The following is a 15,737-nucleotide window of genomic DNA, read 5'->3' on the forward strand; positions in this document are numbered from 1 at the left end:
CAGTATATTTTACACATTAGAATATTAAATAGAACATGTAGTACAGCATATCACAACACAGATGAATCTTCTCAATAAAAAGTCTCAAAGGATTACACACAATATTAGGTCCTTTTAGAAATTCAAAAACAATTCTAACTAAAACTTTCCTTTTCAGAATACTAGTGAATGGAATAAAATTACATATAAAGGAAAGTAAGGGAATGACAAACAGAAGACTCAGGATGAGGTCAATGTAGGTGGTGATGGGAAGAAATGTGGGGGGACCCAAATGGTTAGATGAAGGTTATTGTCAAAATCCCAGCTTTGAGATACATTCCAAGATGGTGGAGGAGTAGGAGATCCTAGTTTCATCTGGCCCCAGGAATTCAGTTAGATAGGCATCAAATCATTCTGAACACCTGCGAACTCAATTGGAGATCTAAGAAAAGAACTGCTGCAACTCTACAAACAGAAAAGTGACCACTTTCTGCAAGGTAGGAGGTGCAGAGAAGTGAATCTGAAGCAATATATGGGAAGGGAGACTCCAGAAGCTGGTGGCCAGAAAAGTGTCATAGCAGTGGAGCACAGAATCAGAACTTTTAGGAGTCTGCTCCACTGAGGAACTCTGTCTGAACGGAGCTCAGGTGGTGAAACAGGGCAGAATCCTAGGCGGGACAGGGTGGTCTCCGGATCCATGGAGTCACAGTTAGACCAGGGGTGCCTGAGTACAGCAGAGCTCCCAGGTATGGGAGCATGGAAGCTAGCTGCAAAGAATGAGCCCAGTGGCTCTCTGGGTTGCCATAAACCATGAACTAGTCAGGCGACCGCTCTCTGAGCAGGGGCCCATCAAGCAGCAGAACCAGGGAGATCCCCACTCCCTCCCCCGGGAGTAGTGGCATGAGTGTGCACCACAGGATTCGGCAGAGATTGGAGACTCAAAGTGGGTCACAAGGTCATGTGCCTAAGATAGAAATGCTCAGTAACAGGCCAGGTGAGCATGGAGTGTGGCTGGAGACCAGGGAGACAGCAGTGATTGACTCCTTTTCTCTGAGGGTGTATTGAGGAGTGGGGCCCTGAGCTCTCAGCTCCTCCAGGGCCAGGGATTAGGAGGCCTCCATGTTCATTCTCAGCCTCTAAAGCTGTACAGAAAGCTTTCAGGGGACAAAAGCCACGTAAAACAATCCAGAGTAACTTACACTTGGCCTGGCCCACTGCAAAGGCAATGCAATTCTGCCATGGGCAAAGACATTTGAGAATCAGTACAACAGACCCCTCCCCTAGAAGATCAGCAAGAACATCCACCCAAGACCAAGTTTACTGATCACATAGAACTATAAAACTTCAGTGCTAGGAGAAAATAGTATATAGAGTTCATGGTTTTTTCCCCCCATAAGTCTTTAGTCTTTCAATTTTAATTATTTTTCTCTTTCCTTTATCAACCAATTTCTTATTTTATCAACTCTTTTTGAAGTCTTCTTTTAATTTTCATTTTTATAGTTACATTCTACCTTTCAAATATTTAATTTTATTTTTGTATATATGTCAAGTCTTTTTTCTTTACAATTTTGGGAGGTAGTTTCTTCTAATGAACATACCAAAATACACTCAGGATATAGCTTATTGCTCTCTTCTTTTCACCTGTTCATATTCCTTCCTTTTTGCCTTTTAATTTTCATTTTTAAAATATATTCTATCTTTTCATTGTATTTAATTTTATTTTTGTATATATATAAGTTTTTCTTTCTTTACAGTTTTGGGATCTAGCTTTCTAAAAAAAAAAAAAAAAAAAAAAACCAGAACAAAATACACACAGGATCCAGTGTATTACTCTGTGCTGTTCACCTGTCTGATTATACTCTCTTCTCTCTCCCTTTTTTTTTTTTTTTTTGGTTTTGGGTCTCTTCTGATTTGTTTAGTGTATGTTTCTCTGGGTTTGTTGATGCCACTTTAGCATTTTGTTCTCTCATTCACCTATTCTTCTCTGGACAGAAGGACAAGATGGAAAAACACACCCCCCAAAAAGAGAACAAGAAGTAGTACTGACTGCCATGGACCGAATTAGTATGGATATAAGTGAGATGTTGGAACAAGAGTTCAGAATAATGCTTATAAAGATACTAGCTAAGCTTGAAAAAAGCACAGAAGACCCTAGAAAATCCCTTTTTGGAGAAAAAAAAAAAAGAACTAAAATCTAATCAAGTCAAAATTGAAAAGGTTATTAATGAGATGCAATTAAAAAATGGAGGCTGTAACTGCTATATAAATGAGGCAGAAGAGAGAATTAGTGATATAAAAGACCAAATGACGGAACCTGAGAAAAAGAGAGATAAACTACTACTGGATTACAAGAGAAAAATTCAAGAGATGAGGGGGAGGAGTCAAGATGGCGGAGAAGTAGCAAGCTGAGACTGCTTCAGCTAGCCGGAGATCAGCTAGATAGCTTATCTAAAGATTGCAAACACCTGAAAATCCATCGGCAGATCGAAGAGAAGAAGAACAGCAATTCTGGAAACAGAAAAACAACCACTTTCTGAAAGGTAGGACCGGCGGAGAAGTGAATCCAAAGCGACGGGAAGATAGACCCCGGGGGGAGGGGCCGGCTCCCGGCAAGCGGCGGAGCAACCGCGCACAAAATCAGGACTTTTAAAAGTCTGTTCCGCGGAGGGACATCGCTCCAGAGGCTAAACCGGGGCGAAGCCCACGCGGGGTCAGCGTGGCCTCAGGTCCCGCAGGGTCACAGAAGGATCGGGGGTGTCTGAGTGTCGCAGAGCTTGCGGGTATTGGAATGGGAAAGCCGGCTACAGAGGCAGAGCCGACAGTAAGCTCGCAGCTCCGTGTTACCTTGAACCGGTCGCAGGCTCGGTGAGCTCGGGGCACGGCCGGAGGTCAGGCAGACGGGAGTAACTGGGCGCTGTTCTCTGAGGGTGCACTGGGGAGTGCGGCCCTGGGCTCTCGGCTCCTCCGGGCCGGAGACCAGGAGGCCGCCATTTGTATTCCCGTCCTCTGGAACTCTACGGAAAGCGCTCAGGGAACAAAAGCTCCTGAAAGCAAACCCGAGCGGATTACTCACCCCGGCCCCGGGTAAGGGCGGTGTAATTCCGCCTGGGGCAAAGACACTTGAGAATCACTACACCAGGCCCCTCCCCCAGAAGATCAACAAGAAATCCAGCCGAGACCAAGTTCACCTACCAAGGAGTGCGGTTTCAATACCAAGGAGAGCAGCAGAATTCCAGAGGAGGAGAAAGCCAAGCACGGAACTCATGGCTTTTTTCCTGTGATTTTTTTTAGTCTTGCAGTTAATTTAATTTTTTCTTCTTCATTTTTTTTTTTTTTCTCTCGCCTTCAGGTAAAATTTTATTTTTTATTTTATTTTTTTTTATTTATTTTTTATTTTTTATTTTTTTTAACTGTTACCTTTTTCTTTTTTAACGATTTTTTAATAGTTTATCTAATATATATATATATATTTTTACATTTTTCTTAGGTGTTTTCTTTTTTAAAAAAAAATTCTTTTCTTTTCTTTTCTTTTTTTTTTTTTTTTTTTTCTTTTTTCTTTCTTCCTTTTTGAACCTCTTTTTATCCCCTTTCTCCCCACTCACGATTTTGGATCTCTTCTAATTTGGCTAAAGCATATATTCCTGGGGTTGTTGCCACCCTTTTAGTATTTTACTTGCCCCTTCATTTACTCTTATCTGGACAAAATGACAAGACGTAAAAATTCACCACAAAAAAAAGAACAAGAGGCAGTACCGAAGGCTAGGGACCTAATCAATACAGACATCGGTAATATGTCAGATCTAGAGTTCAGAATGACAATTCTCAAGGTTCTAGCCGGGCTCGAAAAAGGCATGGAAGATATTAGAGAAACCCTCTCGAGAGATATAAAAGCCCTTTCTGGAGAAATAAAAGAACTAAAATCTAACCAAGTTGAAATCAAAAAAGCTATTAATGAGGTGCAATCAAAAATGGAGGCTCTCACTGCTAGGATAAATGAGGCAGAAGAAAGAATTAGTGATATAGAAGACCAAATGACAGAGAATAAAGAAGCTGATCAAAAGAGGGACAAACAGCTACTGGACCACGAGGGGAGAATTCGAGAAATAAGTGACACCATAAGACGAAACAACATTAGAATAATTGGGATTCCAGAAGAAGAAGAAAGTGAGAGGGGAGCAGAAGGTATACTGGAGAGAATTAGTGGGGAGAATTTCCCCAATATGGCAAAGGGAACGAGCATCAAAATTCAGGAGGTTCAGAGAATGCCCCTCAAAATAAATAAGAATAGGCCCACACCCCGTCACATAATAGTAAAATTTACAAGTCTCAATGACAAAGAGAAAATCCTGAAAGCAGCCCGGGAAAAGAAGTCTGTAACATACAATGGTAAAAATATTAGATTGGCAGCTGACTTATCCACAGAGACCTGGCAGGCCAGAAAGAGCTGGCATGATATTTTCAGAGCACTAAACGAGAAAAACATGCAGCCAAGAATACTATATCCAGCTAGGCTATCATTGAAAATAGAAGGAGAGATTAAAAGCTTCCAGGACAAACAACAACTGAAAGAATTTGCAAATACCAAACCAGCTCTACAGGAAATATTGAAAGGGGTCCTCTAAGCAAAGAGAGAGCCTACAAGTGGTAGATCAGAAAGGAACAGAGACCATATACAGTAACAGTCACCTTACAGGCAATACAATGGCACTAAATTCATATCTCTCAATAGTTACCCTGAATGTGAATGGGCTAAATGCCCCTGTCAAAAGACACAGGGTATCAGAATGGATAAAAAAACAAAACCCATCTATATGTTGCCTCCAAGAAACACATTTTAAGCCCGAAGACACCTCCAGATTTAAAGTGAGGGGGTGGAAAAGAATTTACCATGCTAATGGACATCAGAAGAAAGCAGGAGTGGCAATCCTTATATCAGATCAATTAGATTTTAAGCCAAAGACTGTAATAAGAGATGAGGAAGGACACTATATCATACTCAAAGGGTCTGTCCAACAAGAAGATTTAACAATTTTAAATATCTATGCCCCCAACGTGGGAGCAGCCAACTATATAAACCAATTAATAACAAAATCAAAGAAACACATAAACAACAATACAATAATAGTAGGGGACTTTAATATTCCCCTCACTGAAATGGACAGGTCATCCAAGCAAAAGATCAGCAAGGAAATAAAGGCCTTAAATGACACACTGGACCAGATGGACATCACAGATATATTCAGAATATTTCATCCCAAAGCAACAGAATACACATTCTTCTCTAGTGCACATGGAACATTCTCCAGAATAGATCACATCCTCGGTCCTAAATCAGGACTCAACCGGTATCAAAAGATTGGGATCATTCCCTGCATATTTTCAGACCACAATGCTCTAAAGCTAGAACTCAACCACAAAAGGAAGTTTGGAAAGAACCCAAATACATGGAGACTAAACAGTATCCTTCTAAAGAATGAATGGGTCAACCGGGAAATTAAAGAAGAATTGAAAAAAATCATGGAAACAAATGATAATGAAAATACAACGGTTCAAAATCTGTGGGACACAACAAAGGCAGTCCTGAGAGGAAAATATATAGCGGTACAAGCCTTTCTCAAGAAACAAGAAAGGTCTCAGGTACACAACCTAACCCTACACCTAAAGGAGCTGGAGAAAGAACAAGAAAGAAACGCTAAGCCCAGCAGGAGAAGAGAAATCATAAAGATCAGAGCAGAAATCAATGAAATAGAAACCAAAAAAACAATAGAACAAATCAACGAAACTAGGAGCTGGTTCTTTGAAAGAATTAATAAAATTGATAAACCCCTGGCCCGACTTATCAAAAAGAAAAGAGAAAGGACCCAAATAAATAAAATCATGAATGAAAGAGGAGAGATCACAACTAACACCAAGGAAATACAAACTATTATAAGAACATACTATGAGCAACTCTACGGCAATAAATTTGACAATCTGGAAGAAATGGATGCATTCCTAGAAACATATAAACTACCACAACTGAACCATGAAGAAATAGAAAGCCTGAACAGACCCATAACCAGTAAGGAGATTGAAACAGTCATTAAAAATCTCCAAACAAACAAAAGCCCAGGGCCAGACGGCTTCCCGGGGGAATTCTACCAAACATTTAAAGAAGAACTAATTCCTATTCTCCTGAAACTGTTCCAAAAAATAGAAATGGAAGGAAAACTTCCAAACTCATTTTATGAGGCCAGCATCACCTTGATCCCAAAACCAGACAAGGATCCCACCAAAAAAGAGAGCTATAGACCGATATCCTTGATGAACACAGATGCGAAAATACTCAACAAAATACTAGCCAATCGGATTCAACAGTACATTAAAAAGATTATTCACCACGACCAAGTGGGATTTATTCCAGGGCTGCAAGGTTGGTTCAACATCCGCAAATCAGTCAATGTGATACAACACATCAATAAAAGTAAGAACAAGAACCATATGATACTCTCAATAGATGCTGAAAAAGCATTTGACAAAGTACAACATCCCTTCCTGATCAAAACTCTTCAAAGTGTAGGGATAGAGGGCACATACCTCAATATCATCAAAGCCATCTATGAAAAACCCACCGCAAATATCATTCTCAATGGAGAAAAACTGAAAGCTTTTCCGCTAAGGTCAGGAACACGGCAGGGATGTCCATTATCACCACTGCTATTCAACATCGTACTAGAGGTCCTAGCCTCAGCAATCAGACAACAAAAGGAAATTAAAGGCATCCAAATCGGCAAAGAAGAAGTCAAATTATCACTCTTCGCAGATGATATGATACTCTATGTGGAAAACCCAAAAGACTCCACTCCAAAACTGCTAGAACTTATACAGGAATTCAGTAAAGTGTCAGGATATAAAATCAATGCACAGAAATCAGTTGCATTTCTCTACACCAACAGCAAGACAGAAGAAAGAGATATTAAGGAGTCAATCCCATTTACAATTGCATCCAAAACCATAAGATACCTAGGAATAAACCTAACCAAAGAGACACAGAATCTATACTCAGAAAACTATAAAGTACTCATGAAAGAAATTGAGGAAGACACAAAGAAATGGAAAAATGTTCCATGCTCCTGGATTGGAAGAATAAATATTGTGAAAATGTCTATGCTACCTAAAGCAATCTACACATTTAATGCAATTCCTATCAAAGTACCATCCATCTTTTTCAAAGAAATGGAACAAATAATTCTAAAATTTATATGGAACCAGAAAAGACCTCGAATAGCCAAAGGGATATTGAAAAAGAAAGCCAACGTTGGTGGCATCACAATTCCGGACTTCAAGCTCTATTACAAAGCTGTCATCATCAAGACAGCATGGTACTGGCACAAAAACAGACACATAGATCAATGGAACAGAATAGAGAGCCCAGAAATAGACCCTCAACTCTATGGTCAACTAATCTTCGACAAAGCAGGAAAGAATGTCCAATGGAAAAAAGACAGCCTTTTCAATAAATGGTGCTGGGAAAATTGGACAGCCACATGCAGAAAAATGAAATTGGACCATTTCCTTACACCACACACAAAAATAGACTCAAAATGGATGAAGGACCTCAATGTACGAAAGGAGTCCATCAAAATCCTTGAGGAGAACACGGGCAGCAACCTCTTCGACCTCTGCCGCAGCAACATCTTCCTAGGAACAACGCAAAAGGCAAGGGAAGCAAGGGAAAAAATGAACTACTGGGATTTCATCAAGATCAAAAGCTTTTGCACAGCAAAGGAAACAGTTAACAAAATCAAAAGACAACTGACAGAATGGGAGAAGATATTTGCAAACGACATATCAGATAAAGGACTAGTGTCCAGAATCTATAAAGAACTTAGCAAACTCAACACCCAAAGAACAAATAATCCAATCAAGAAATGGGCAGAAGACATGAACAGACATTTCTGCAAAGAAGACATCCAGATGGCCAACAGACACATGAAAAAGTGCTCCATATCACTCGGCATCAGGGAAATACAAATCAAAACCACAATGAGATATCACCTCACACCAGTCAGAATGGCTAAAATCAACAAGTCAGGAAATGACAGATGCTGGCGAGGATGCGGAGAAAGGGGAACCCTCCTACACTGTTGGTGGGAATGCAAGCTGGTGCAGCCACTCTGGAAAACAGCATGGAGGTTCCTCAAAATGTTGAAAATAGAACTGCCCTATGACCCAGCAATTGCACTATTGGGTATTTACCCTAAAGATACAAATGTAGTGATCCAAAGGGACACATGCACCCGAATGTTTATAGCAGCAATGTCCACAATAGCCAAACTATGGAAAGAACCTAGATGTCCATCAACAGATGAATGGATCAAGAAGATGTGGTATATATACACAATGGAATACTATGCAGCCATCAAAAGAAATGAAATCTTGCCATTTGCAACAACATGGATGGAACTAGAGCGTAGCATGCTTAGCGAAATAAGTCAAGCAGAGAAAGACAACTATCATATGATCTCCCTGATATGAGGAAGTGGTGATGCAACATGGAGGCTTAAGTGGGTAGAAGAATAAATGAAACAAGATGGGATTGGGAGGGAGACAAACCATAAGTGACTCTTAATCTCACAAAACAAACTGAGGGATGCCGGGGGGAGGGGGTTGGGGAGAAGGGGGTGGGATTATGGACATTGGGGAGGGTATGTGATTTGGTGAGTGCTGTGAAGTGTGTAAACCTGGTGATTCACAGACCTGGGGATAAAAATATATGTATATAAAAAATATATGTTTATAAAAAATAAAAAATTTAAAAAAAAAAAAAAATTCAAGAGATGAGTGATACCATAAAGTGAAACAATATTCGAATATTTGGGATCCCACAAGAGGAGAGAGAAAGGGGAGAAGAAGGCATATTGGAGCAAGTTATAGTGGAAAACTTCCCTAATCTGGGGAAGGAAACAGACATTCAAGGCCAGGAGGCACAGAGAACCTTCCTCAAAATCAGTAAAAATAGGCCAACACCTCAAAATATAATAGTGAAACTTGCAAATCTTGGAGAAAAGGAGAAAAATCCTAAAAGCAGCTCAGGACAAGAGGTCCATAATCTCTAAAAATAAAAATATTAGACTCACAGAAGACTCATCCACAGAGACCTGGCAGGCCAGAAAGAACTGGCATGATATATTTGGGGTGCTAAATGAGAAAAATATGCACCAATAATACTTTATCCAGCAAAGCTGTCATTCAAAATAGAGATAAAATGCTTCCAGGATAAACAGAAACTGAAAGAATTTGTGATCACTAAACCAGCCTTGCAAGAAATATTAAAGGGGTCCTATAAGTGAAGAGACAGCCTCAAAGTAACATATACACAAACAGTGACTTTATGGGTAATACAATGGCACTAAATTTATATCTTTCACTAAATTTTATATCTTTCAATAGTTACCCTGAATGTAAATGGGCTAAATGCCCCAATCAAAAGGCACAGTGTATCAGATTGGATAAAAAAGCAAGACCCATCAATATCCTGTCTGCAAGAGACTCAGTTTACTTTTTTTTTTTACTTTTAATTCAATTAGCCAACATACAGTACATCATTAGTTTTAGATGTAGTGTTCAATAATTTATCAGTTAAGACTCACTTTGATCCAAAGACACCTCTAGATTGAAAGTGAGGGGGTGGAAAAGCATTTATCATACTAATGGACAGCAAAAGAAAGCTGGAGTGGCAATCCTTGAGTCAGACAAATTAGATTTTAAACCAAAGACTGGAATAAGAGATGAGGAAGGACACTATATCATACTTAAAGGAACTATCTAACAAGAGGATCTAATAATTATAAATATTTATGCCCCTAACATGGGAGTAGTCAATTATATAAACCAATTCATAACAAAATTAAAGAAACACATTGATAATAACACAGTAATAGTAGGGGACTTTAACACCACACTCACTGCAATGGACAGATAACCTAAGCAGAATATTAACAAGGAAACAAGGGCTTTGAATGACACAATGGACCAGATAGACTTCATAGATATATTCAGAGCATTCCATCCTAAAGCAACAGAATACACATTCTTCCCAAGTGCACATGGAATATTCTCCAGAAGAGATCACATACTGGGTCACAAATCAGGTCTCAACTGGTCCCAAAAGACTGGGATCATTCCCTGCATATTTTCTGATCACAATACTTTCATCGAATTTGAACTCAATCACAGAGGAATTTGGAAAGAACTCAAATACTTGAAGGTAAAAGAGCATCCTGCTAAAGAATGAATGGGTCAAATAGGAAATTAAAGAGGAATTTTAAAAATTCAAGAAAACAAATGAAAATGAAAACACAATTCTTCAAAACTTTTGTGATGCAGCAAAGGTAATCCTAAGGGGGAAGTATATAGAACATAAGACTTTCTCAAGAAATAACAAAGGTCTCAAGTGTGTAACCTGACCTTATAACTAAAGGACCTGGAAAAAGAATAGCAAATAAACCCTAAACCCAGCAGGAGAAGAGAAGTAATAAAGATTAGAGCAGAAATCAGTGAAATAGAAACAAAAAGAATAGTAGACCAGATCAATAAAACTAGGAGCTGGTTCTTTTAGAGAATTAAGAAGGTTGACAAACTCCTAGGCCAGACACATCAAAAAGAAAAGAGAAAGGATCCATATAAATAAAATCATCAATGAAAAAGGAGCTATCACAAGCAACATTGAAGAAATACAAACAATTATAAGAACATATTATGAGAAACTATATGCCAACAAATGAGGCAATCCGGAAAAAATAGATGCAACCCTAGAGACATATAAACTACCATAGCTGAAACAGGAAGAAAGAGAAAACCTGAACAGACCCATAACCAGCAAGGAAATTGAAGCAGTAATCAAAAATCTCCCAAAAAACAAAAGTCCAGGACTAGGTGGCTTCCCAGGGGAATTCTACCAAACATTTAAAGATAAATTTAATACCTATTCTTCTGAAACTGTTACAAAAAAATAGAAATGGAAGGAAAACTTCCAAACTCTTTCTATGAGCCAAACACCCCACCAAAAAGGAGAATTACAGACCAATATCCCTAATGAATAGAGACACAAAGATTCTTACCAAGAATCTTACCAAAGGCAGAGGTTTTAACCCACTGAGTCACCCAGGTGCCCCCTGGGGCTTTTTTAGTGTCTAAATATGAAGCTCTCCAGTAAGTTTAGGTTCAGTTACAAGAACATTCTCTCAAATTGGATTTTAAGAGGCCAGGGACTCTGGAGAATGATCAAACAGTTAATAAGTTACAATGTTCGCATTTTCTGTTGATGTAAATAAGTGAGAGGGTGTAAGAAGTGGGATACAGAACCCACTGAACCTCTCAAATAGGTGAGACCCAGGTATATTTATTACTAGGGGAAAATTGAACAGGACTCCCTCTCCCCTACTCAAACCCACGTTCCATGATTTAGTTCTGCCACATTCCATCAAACACCACTCAGATCCTCCAAGCACAAAAAAGTTCACTTTTTAAAAGTCTAAGACATTGTGGGTTCACCTATAACTTTCCAATAAAAGGGAGAAAAGGAAAAGAGAAACAGAATAAAGATTTAGAAGGTTGAGATTTTATGTCCAACTAGAGAAATTTGTTTTTTGGTGTCTCGGTAGAAAGCCCCCCAGTGATTTCAAATCCAAGGGCCATAGGGTTGGCTCTCAAATTGAATCCCAAGGCAGCGGGACTTCAGAGTCACTAAATTTTGCTCACCCATCAGAAAGGAGATGCAGGAGACCGTAATGGGATGCCAGGCTAGAATAAGTGCTAAAAACAGAGAGACCAGAGCAACTTCACAAATCTTCATCCCATGAAGAGTAGAAAGCAGGTAGAGGGAAACAGGTGGGGAGGACAGAGTCTTGGCAGCTGCCTCAAGGCAGCTATGAGATCTATGATTTAAATATATATTTCCACAGAGAACAGTATCACATCTGGAGCCCACCATTAAATTTCTCCCAACACTAAACAGATGCTTACTTTTTAGATGCTAAACAGTGTGTGCTTAAATATATTCTAACCTAACATTTTCTAAATCCAACAAATGTAATTTTTTTTTTTTACAATGGCCAAAATTGTTCTAATAGGATATTAGCACCAGAAAGGACCAAAGAAATGAACTCTCGTCATCCTCATTTTTAGGAAGGAAGAAACTGAGTCCCAGACAGTTAAGTGACGTACTGATTCGACACAAATAGACTGCGACTGACCTGGAAGGAGAACCTCAATGGTGATTTTCACTTTAAATATTTGAAGCTCATAAAAAACATACATATCCCGCGGACTAACAGGAGCTGTTAAGCGTAAGTGCTGACCCAAAGCATTTCCCAGGGATCCCTGAGGGACATGAGCTTGGGCCACACTGATGCCGCAATTTCAGCAGGGCCAGGAAAGGGTTCCCTGCAGAAATCGCTGGCCTCTCCCAGTAATGGGGTGCCACTGTGGACATCCTGACAGGGAGTTAGAGCGGCAGAGACACCATAAGGTAACAAAGGACACCATGCCAATGAGACATACCTGGCATCCTCCAGAGACAACCTGGTGAATACAGGAGAACCTGGAAGGATTCTGGAATTTCTGAGATTCTGCCAGAGAGGAGTCAGGGAAATACTATTTTCTGACAATTTTTAGTCCATTGTTTAACTCCCAGGCAGGATGGCTGGGACCAGCAGCTCATACAACCGTCATAGCAAACACATAGCAATAGTCTTGACCATGAGCCTGACACCGGGCAAGGCAGCCCACACACATCCTTCAGAACTTCCACAGCCTCACCCGCTAAGCCTTCGTCTACCCACTGCATCAGAGAACCCCGCAGAAGTTCTGAGACCCGTGGCAGAGTTACAGTTTTATTCCGGGTCTCTTAACGTGGGAACTACCCCGGGAGAGTCACCGGCTCCGTCATGACCCATTTTCCCAAATCACTATCTAAATGGGTCATTCTGAAGAGCACAGTTCAAACTCTACAGGCATTTTCCTTCCTCCTTGTTTTCAGAACATCATTTGGATACAACTGACAGAGGAGAAGTTCATTTCCATAAAATTATGTCCCAAGTAACTCTTTATGCCCTCATTTCTAACCCATGCTTTTCTCTGAACATTTCAACATTTCTGAAATCAGGATGTGAAACTGATTCGTAGACTCAATGTGATCATATTTTCTCCCTTGAAAAGCTATTATTAATTTGGTGGGGTAACTATGCAGCATCTGGGTCTCCAGAAGTGATCTTATTTATTTTTAGGGGATTAATGCCTTTGCAAAGCTCAGATGAACCATTATAAGAGGTGTGGTCCTAGAAAATAATTTTTAAATGCTTACCTGACATGTTTCGGGCCTGAACCATTCCTGTTCTATATAGGCTTCCTATCCATAATGCAAGGAAATGAGGGTACAGAAAAAGGTGGGGAAAAATCTGGAGTCTTTATTTCCTAGACTCAGTCATTCAGGATCAGCTTAGGCCTATCTGTAGCATTCCCTGAATGGTCCAGTGGCAGCAGAATGTCATTGCATTTAATATAGGGGTGATCAGAAGGCCTCCAATTTGGGGGGTGAGGCATTCTTTGTCGTCATGGTATTGAGTTTAAGATTAGCAGATTATCTCATTTTCGCTAGGGAAACATCAAAATTCAACGTAAATATTTGGTTAATTTCACAGTTCTACAAAATTAAGCTCTCTTACATAATTCCATCTACAAAGTGGAATTAATGAGACCAACAGCAGATAGCTACTATAAAGACTGTTGCCTGTTAATAAAAATTATTCAAAACCTCTTTGTGAAATAAAATGAAAAGTAAAACGATTGTGGCCTGTAATAGATGTTCAGTAAATGTTAGTTACCTTCCCTGAGTAATATTTTATGCTTCTTCCTATCATAAAGAGGAGAATCTCACCATTCTAAATAATACATATATGAAAATAACTTGCAACCACCAAGGGTGAGACAACCCAAAATACCAAAGTGTTTCATCTGCTTCAAAAGCTGTGAAGTGAAAATCAGTAGTGAATTAAAACAAAAGGTACACAGCTTCAAAGAGAAGGCTGACTTGAATGGGGGAAAAAAATGAATATAACTCTAAGTCCAGCATGAGACGATGACTCAGAAAATTGGACTCCACTACCGTGTGATTCTTACTGTACCAGTCAATGGCTGCCTTGTGTAGGGAAGGGTGAGTTTTCCCCAAATTAATAGAATTATCCTTTCATGCCTTCAGGAATTGTGTGTAACTTTTCAAGAAACAAGGCTCACCAAGGGAAATTAAAAGAGGAAAATAAGAATATAGGCTAGTTGCGGTGGTTACATTTTAGTTTTTTCTTTCTTTTGGGGCTCTAATAATTTTGCCTGATTAGAGCATGCAGTTGTCAGTTACAGAAAAGAGAATCTGCATATTGGTTGTGGAGAAAGTGTTGCCAACGTGTGATCTCTCTACTTATTCCTGCCACTGAAATCATACAGAAAGCTACTGAACACCTATCTTTGCACCAAGTAATGCAAATACAGATCTATTTAAAAATATAAATGATTCTGTCGTATACTCTCTTCCGATCATGTTTATCCTCAAAGGGAACCTCAAAATTCTATCATGTTAGCTACTGTCCATTAGGACCCCAGATCCATTTTCCACTTTGCTCAGCTTGGTCCTAGGGAGTTGGATGGGAGGGTCTACCTCTGCGAATTGCATCATTCAGGCTGCCTGACCCTCTCTCTCCGGTTGGCTTTGGCCATTAGGAGGAAAGCAGAAGAGGAAAGAGGGAGGTGGGGATATTTCCTCCAGGCTTCCTCCCCGCTTTAGTGTCTGTCACAGGCCACATCTGTCTCCAGGACAATTCTTGTTAGATGGTCTCCCTCCTCCTATTTCAGCCAACAGTGGGCTCTGTTAAGAGTTTCCTCCCCTTACCATTTCAGCTTCCTGCTATTCTGGTCCTAGTGACTCAATATTCCTTGTTGCTTCTGTGAAATTCCCTACCTTACATTTTCTGAAATTCACAGCTGAACACGCCTCCTGTTTCCTGTGATGGTCCTGATTGATACATCCACAAAGAAGCTCATGGATACTAAAATTTGTTCTTTACTTCCAATAATTCAGGTAAAGCAAAATGCTGTATTTTAGCATATGCTTTTTTTTTTTTTTAATTCATTTAGTTGACCAAGCCACACTAGACAGAGAAGCATTAAGACTGAAGGATCATACAGTATGGGGAAATTGTCTACATATTTTAAAAAATCAGTGAATCTTCTTGCATGATGTTTCTCTGTGTGTGGTATTGTTTCAGATAAACAGGGTGTTGTATATGGTAATTCAAGTTATTTCCAAAGATAATGCTTTGGCAGCTTGGTTATTCAGTGTGCTCCGTCAAGTCTGACAACGTGACACATTTACAGGCAGGTGTTGGAGAAACAGCTGATACTCCAGCTCTTGGTGTCACAGGTAGTTATGGTGATCATTTTGTAATCTGTTCAGAACCCTCACAATGATTTTGTCCTTTATCTGCACAGGGAGCAGCAGTTAAGACCTTAACTCATTAAAATACCCTGAGTAGATATGAATAAATTACATATTTCGGTTTAGAACACTTAAGAATTTCATTAAAATAGGTTTCAATAGATATCTTGGAAATGAAACTTAACCCATATAAGTCACTATCCCTATCAGAAATTAATTAAGGAGAATAATTTCATGCAACTTTGAGGAAATAGCAATGATCAGGAAGAAGCAGGGAAGGATAGAAATT

The sequence above is a fragment of the Mustela lutreola genome, chromosome 11, assembly GCF_030435805.1.
Source record: "Mustela lutreola isolate mMusLut2 chromosome 11, mMusLut2.pri, whole genome shotgun sequence".
NCBI lineage: Eukaryota > Metazoa > Chordata > Mammalia > Carnivora > Mustelidae > Mustela > Mustela lutreola.